Genomic DNA, 7,601 nt, shown 5'->3' on the forward strand with positions numbered 1-7,601 from the left:
GCAACTTTCTAAAGACTGATTAACAAGTTGCTACGGTCTCATAGAGAATATGCCATGGGATATTTATTATTATTATTATTATTATTATTACTACCAGTTATTTATATAGCACAAACATATTCCGGAGGACTGTACGGAAGATATTTGGCCATTTACATCAGTCTCATTACAATCTATATTACCTTCCACGTGTACATACAGACACATTCATGCTAGGGTACATTTTGTCGGGAGTGCAAGATTGTATATACCAAGTATATAGATTCAGGCGCTATAGGGAGTGCTTATCCAGCTGCTGTATAGTGGGAGATAGTCAGTCTCCCAATGGGAAATTGAACAGAAAAATGAAATTACAGAGCAATAAATTAATGAATAAATCACAATTTAATAGTGCATGAAAATATTAACACATGAATTATTAAAAACAAGCTAATATTGATCAATTAAATAATGGGTATATACCGCAATTGAATTATGACCTTAACCCTTATAGACGACTGGACAGTACATAATATTAGGCAATTGGATGCATAACCATCCATAAGGTATGTTGTTACCGGTTGGTACCAGATGAAACGTGTGGGAATGATGGTCTCTTGTAATAGCAGCAAAAACCCCCGCTCCTGTTTTTCCTGCTCTTACAAGAGACCATAATTCCTACACATTGCATCTGGTACCAGTTTGGAGATATTGGGCATCCAAAACATTTGGCATAATACAAGGCAAAGTACAAGGCTGAACCTGCCTACCCGTGGACCAGGGATACCGAAATCATTGCATGGAGCCTCATTGCTTATAAGGACCATAGCTACGGAATCCTAAACAACTTTGGAACACACAGCCGGTAACAACATACCTTATGGATGGCTATGCATCCAATTGCCTAATATTATGAACTGTCCAGTCATTTATAAGGGATAAGGTCATAATTAAATTGCAGTATACACCCATTATTTAATTGATCAATTTTAGCTTGTTTTTAATCATTCATGTGTTAATATTTCATGCACTATTGAATTGTGATTTATTCATTTATTTATAGTGCTTTAATTTTGTCGGGAGCCAATTAACCTACCAGTATATTTTTGGATTGTGGGAGGAAACTGGAGTATCTAGAGGAAATTCACACAATCACGGAAGAATATAACTTCACACATTTAGGGCCATGTTGGGAATCAAACCCATGACCCATGACAGATTATATTGTTATTTTTAGCCCTCACTGGGATTCACACTTTAAAAACTTCCAAAGTTGGAGGCAGTGTTACAGTCTCTGTGGGCTCAGGGTTTCATAGCTAATGCAGAGAAGGAATGGTGTAGGCAAAGTATTTGGGTTATATTGTAGGCAGAGGACAAGTTAAGACTCAACCTAATAATATAGAAGCAGTGATCCCATGGCTTAAACTAAAATGTAAGTCACAACTCAGGACATGTCTGAGGTATTGGGCTATTATCACAGGCTTCTTCATAATTTTGCCACTATGGTGGCACCACTAACTGAGGGGCAAATATAATAAAGTTTCTAAAATAGAGATTTGGTGATGTTGTCCATACCATGCAATCTATAATTTCTATATTGCCTTTTAGAAAATGACAGCATCTCATTGGTTGCTATGGGCAAAATTACCAATTCTCTGTTTTAGAAGCTTTAGTACATACAGACACATTCATGCTAGGGTACATTTTGTCGGGAGCGCAAGATTGTATATACCAAGTATATAGATTCAGGCGCTATAGGGAGTGCTTATCCAGCTGCTGTATAGTGGGAGATAGTCAGTCTCCCAATGGGAAATTGAACAGAAAAATGAAATTACAGAGCTATAAATTAATGAATAAATCACAATTTAATAGTGCATGAAAATATTAACACATGAATTATTAAAAACAAGCTAATATTGATCAATTAAATAATGGGTATATACCGCAATTGAATTATGACCTTAACCCTTATAGACGACTGGACAGTACATAATATTAGGCAATTGGATGCATAACCATCCATAAGGTATGTTGTTACCGGTTGGTACCAGATGAAACGTGTGGGAATGATGGTCTCTTGTAATAGCAGCAAAAACCCCCGCTCCTGTTTTTCCTGCTCTTACAAGAGACCATAATTCCTACACATTGCATCTGGTACCAGTTTGGAGATATTGGGCATCCAAAACATTTGGCATAATACAAGGCAAAGTACAAGGCTGAACCTGCCTACCCGTGGACCAGGGATACCGAAATCATTGCATGGAGCCTCATTGCTTATAAGGACCATAGCTACGGAATCCTAAACAACTTTGGAACACACAGCCGGTAACAACATACCTTATGGATGGCTATGCATCCAATTGCCTAATATTATGAACTGTCCAGTCATTTATAAGGGATAAGGTCATAATTAAATTGCAGTATACACCCATTATTTAATTGATCAATTTTAGCTTGTTTTTAATCATTCATGTGTTAATATTTCATGCACTATTGAATTGTGATTTATTCATTTATTTATAGTGCTTTAATTTTGTCGGGAGCCAATTAACCTACCAGTATATTTTTGGATTGTGGGAGGAAACTGGAGTATCTAGAGGAAATTCACACAATCACGGAAGAATATAACTTCACACATTTAGGGCCATGTTGGGAATCAAACCCATGACCCATGACAGATTATATTGTTATTTTTAGCCCTCACTGGGATTCACACTTTAAAAACTTCCAAAGTTGGAGGCAGTGTTACAGTCTCTGTGGGCTCAGGGTTTCATAGCTAATGCAGAGAAGGAATGGTGTAGGCAAAGTATTTGGGTTATATTGTAGGCAGAGGACAAGTTAAGACTCAACCTAATAATATAGAAGCAGTGATCCCATGGCTTAAACCAAAATGTAAGTCACAACTCAGGACATGTCTGAGGTATTGGGCTATTATCACAGGCTTCTTCATAATGTTGCCACTATGGTGGCACCACTAACTGAGGGGCAAATATAATAAAGTTTCTAAAATAGAGATTTGGTGATGTTGTCCATACCATGCAATCTATAATTTCTATGTTGCCTTTTAGAAAATGACAGCATCTCATTGGTTGCTATGGGCAAAATTACCAATTCTCTGTTTTAGAAGCTTTAGTAAATTTACCCCTGAGTGTCTGAAGAAACAGTCCCCGAACAAAATAATATGGTCTAAACCAGCAGAGACTGCTTGGCAGGATTTAAGGATTGCCTTATGTGCAGAGCCTGTTTCACAGGCTCCTGATTTTAAGAAGCACTCTATATTGCAGACATATGCCTCTGGGACAGGCATGGGGTAGTCTTTTCCAAAGAGGTAGATAGGGAGGAGAAATCAATCCTCTACTTCAACCGGAAAGTTCTGCCCAGAGAACACAAGTTCTCACATCTATAACAGGAGTGCTCGGTAATTAAATGGGCAGTTGAGTCGCTTAAATATTATTTGTTGGGGCAAGAATTTCGACTAGTAACAGACCATTCACCCTTACAATGGATGCACATGAATAAGGAAATGCTTGTATGGCTCATTGGATTTAAATTTGAAGTGTAGCATCGTCCAGGGAAACAACGCATAATGCAAATGCCCTGTCCTGATAATCCTCACAACCATGTGGTGAAGCTAAATTATGAGGATGAAGAGGGTAAAAAAGGGGAACTCTCGAGTATGGTGGAGGGGTGTGTTACAGGCTGGATGGCACAAGTAAATGTAAGCAAGGCTTGCCTGGAAATTCTTAGTTTCACCAAGGTGGTATAAGCTAAAGGCTTAGGACTGTGGCAGGAAAAGCATTTGAACAGGGATACAGTCTAAGTTTTTCTTTGAAGTCAGAGATGAATTGCAGCTTAACTGATTAGCATTACCTGGTTAGCTAGCTTAAAAAATGCTGTCTGTAAGAAAGGGAAAATGCTCCTGATGCTGGACAAGCTAGCCAAGATATAGGCAGGGGTGTGAGGTATTGCTAGGAACCATTGTTGACTGTACCATTTTTTATTGTAATTCTGGGTTGATTGCAAAAGCAAAATCTTTCTTTTATTGGCAAAACCATGTGCACTGCAGGGGGGGGGGCAGATATAACATTTGGAGAGAGAGTTAGATTTGGGTGGGTTATTTTGTTTCTGCGCAGGGTAAATACTGGGTGCTTTATTTTTACACTGCAATTTAGATTTCAATTCGAACACATCCCACCCAAATATAACTCTCTCTGCTCATGTTATATCTGCCCCACCCTCAATGCCCATTAGAGAAATATTAAGCTTTTTGTAATCAACCCAGTATTAGGGTATAATTCAGACACCATTGCTGATGTGCAAAAATCACTATTCTGCTATTTTTGCACATCTGCAAATGTGCATAAGCCATTATATGCATATTCAAGGTCCTAAACTGCATTCTCTGCAGAATGCAGTTTAAGACCTGGACTGGGGTGCATGTGTGTGGCGTCGATGTCGCATTTTTGGTTAATGATGCTCCATTTAAGAGGCATGCTCCAGGCAATGTAGGTGTGTCTGGACCATTGCTCGGGCAGGGCGCGGTGGCTGCATGATGTCACATCCAGCCACTGTGACCAAAATATGGTGGGTAGTAATCTGCCTTCGCAGCTATGCTGCATATCTGTGAAAAAGCAATGAAACTAAATAAAAAGGCGCTAAATTTGAACCATATATAAGGAAATAAATAATCACCCTTTCAAATTGGTCCTCAATGTTAATCTGCTCTCATCTGGAAATAATAACCCTTGAGATAAAGAGCTTTAGATTGTTCTTTCACCTCTATTCAGAAGTGGAATCTGATAAAACAAGAAGAACTCTGCCCACTTTGCATCAAAACTTAGTTTGAGGCAAAATGTAGTGGATACACAGAAGGCAAATAATAGTGTAATACTGTAATGTACTTAATCGTTTTTACTGCTAGATTATTGCACTCACAATTAATCAGTATATATAAGCATATCACCATTCCATCAGCAGGCAATTTTCAGGATCCAAATGACCAATTTGTGAATGTTTTTCCCAGTTTTCAAAACAGACCTAATGAAAATAAGAACCTGTGCTCCACTGTACTTCTAGCACTCACATAGAATCATGGATAGTGGATGTACAGAGAGAAAATAATAGTGCAATACCTTTTAAATAAAAAAGGATTTTTAATACAGCACTGCACTCACAATGTAAAAATTGAAAAGAAGCATATAATACATCACTCCACACTGAGTCCTCTCTGGTCTAAAGGGAGCATTTCCAGGGTTCCCACGATGAAAAGAAGGGAAATGACACAACCCGGGTAAAAGTGTCAACCACCGGAGATCTCCACAAAAAGACCATCCTGGACTCCAAACCACACGGTGCTTAACGCATTTTGGATCCTCCTTGATCCTTCGTCAGAAGCATGTGTGGTCATCTCTAATTTGTCCCTTTTTATACCCCGAATTCAATCACAAATGGTTACAATCTGTAATCAAATCTAGTGCCGCCGTAACCGGAAGTCCTTGCGTTCCGGTATGCGTTCCACAGTCTTCGTGCATATCCGAAAATGTCTCGATGTGAAAACAGTTCAAGCTGCGTTCCATATCCATTTTTCAAAACCAAAGGAATGATTCAAATTGCGTCCCTCCTCATATTTATGGATCGTAAACTTTCTTCATAGGGGATGATAAAATCCATATTTTACAGCATATCAAAAGGGACCTCTGATTAATATCCAGATTTGTAGAAGTCCCAATTATTCATAAAATCCCCTCAAAAAGAAAAAAGAAGCATCAATATTCCAAATAAATAGCATCTGTCATTTCCAGTATATATACACATTTCCGGTAAAGAATAAAATCAATAATACCAGTCATTTCAAATACATAAAAAAACGGGTAAATAAGAAGCGCTAAAATACCTTAAATATCTAATAAAATAAACATGAAATAATTCATAAAAAACTATAAAAAACAAGACAATTCAAAGTCAGTGTTAAGACCATTTGGGATGAGGGCTTTAAGAGAATGGATCCACCGCATTTCACTTTTTCAAAGGCGGGAATCCATATCTCTCGTCCTCCATTTCGGTAATATTTGTTGTATTCCACAAAATCTTTTAATATGACATTCTTTTGACTCATGTATATTTTAAAAATGCGCAGGTACCGAATGTGTTAGCAATCCCTTGCATATATTATAAATGTGTTCAGCTAAATGTACTTTCAAACTCCTTGTGGTCTTACCTATATAGTGTAGACCACAGGTACACTCTAATAAATAAATGATATTCTTTGAATGACATGTAATAAATTCTTGTATAGGATATACAACCTCATTAACTATAAAACTTTTTAAAACTCTATCCTTTGACGGTACGGTCTTGCACATAAGACAAGTACCGCACCTATGAAAACCCTTGGTACAAACACTTTGTCTTGTATCATTTTCTATTGAACTTCTAACTAAGTGTGAGTTAATCGATGGTGCTTTTCTGTATATAAAAACCATTTTTTCTGGTAGCTCCCTACCGATTACCGGATCCTGTTTTAATATTTTCCAGTTATTAGAAAAAATCTTTTCTATTACCTTATGGTCAGAACTATATTGACTAATAAAAGCCCATTCATAATTAGCAGATTCCTTCTTTTTTACTTTTCCTTTCTCTCTTAATAGGTCACTTCTCTCCATTTGAATTACTTTCGTTTCTGTTTTTGCTAAAGCCACTTTAGTATAACCTTTACATTCAAATCTTTCTGTAATAATTGCCATTTGTTCTTTACATATATTTTCATCCGAGCAATTTCTTTTTATATGGACATATTGGCTGAATGGAATACCATCCAGCCAACTTGAGTTATGTTGGCTTGACATTTCTATATAACCATTCACATCAGTTTCTTTCCGGTGTGTTTTTGTTTTTATTTGTCCTTCCTTAATGAAGATGTTCAAATCTAAAAAGATGATTTGTTCTTTACTTTTATTAAATGTTAATTTTATATTATATGGATTATTATTTAATGAATTACAAAAAGAATCCACATCCTCCATATTCCCTGCCTTTATAAATATAATATCATCTTTAAATCGCTGCCATAGGGCCAGGTCCGCCCCCAGTTTCCTCCCGGTGTATAGACATTAATTTCTTCCCAGAAGGACATTAATAAATTTGCACAACTGGGTGCAAACCTGGTCCCCATGGTAGTAACAATCAACTGTAAATAAAAAGATCCATCAAAGCAAAAATATTTTTTTTTCAGGATGAAACTAATGCCTTCCAAAATAAATAACTTCAATTCCTCCCCCAAATCGCTTTTATTAAGGAAATAAGAGACTGCATGTAGGCCTTGATCATGGTCTATGGTTGTGTATAGTGTGCTAACATCCGCACTACACAAAGTATAATTATCATCCCATTGAATATTACTTAACGTAAGTAATATTCAATGGGAGGATAATTATACTTTTGGAAGGCATTAGTTCCATCCTAAAAAATAATTATTTTTGCTTTGATGGTTCTTTTTATTTACAGTTGATTGGTACTGCCATGGGGACCGCGTTTGCCTCCAGTTATGCAAATTTATTCATGTCCTTCTGGGAAGAAATTAATGTCTATACACCGGGGGGACAACTAAGGGTGGACCTGGCCCT

The sequence above is a fragment of the Pseudophryne corroboree genome, chromosome 1, assembly GCF_028390025.1.
Source record: "Pseudophryne corroboree isolate aPseCor3 chromosome 1, aPseCor3.hap2, whole genome shotgun sequence".
In the NCBI taxonomy this organism is placed as follows: Eukaryota; Metazoa; Chordata; class Amphibia; order Anura; family Myobatrachidae; genus Pseudophryne; species Pseudophryne corroboree.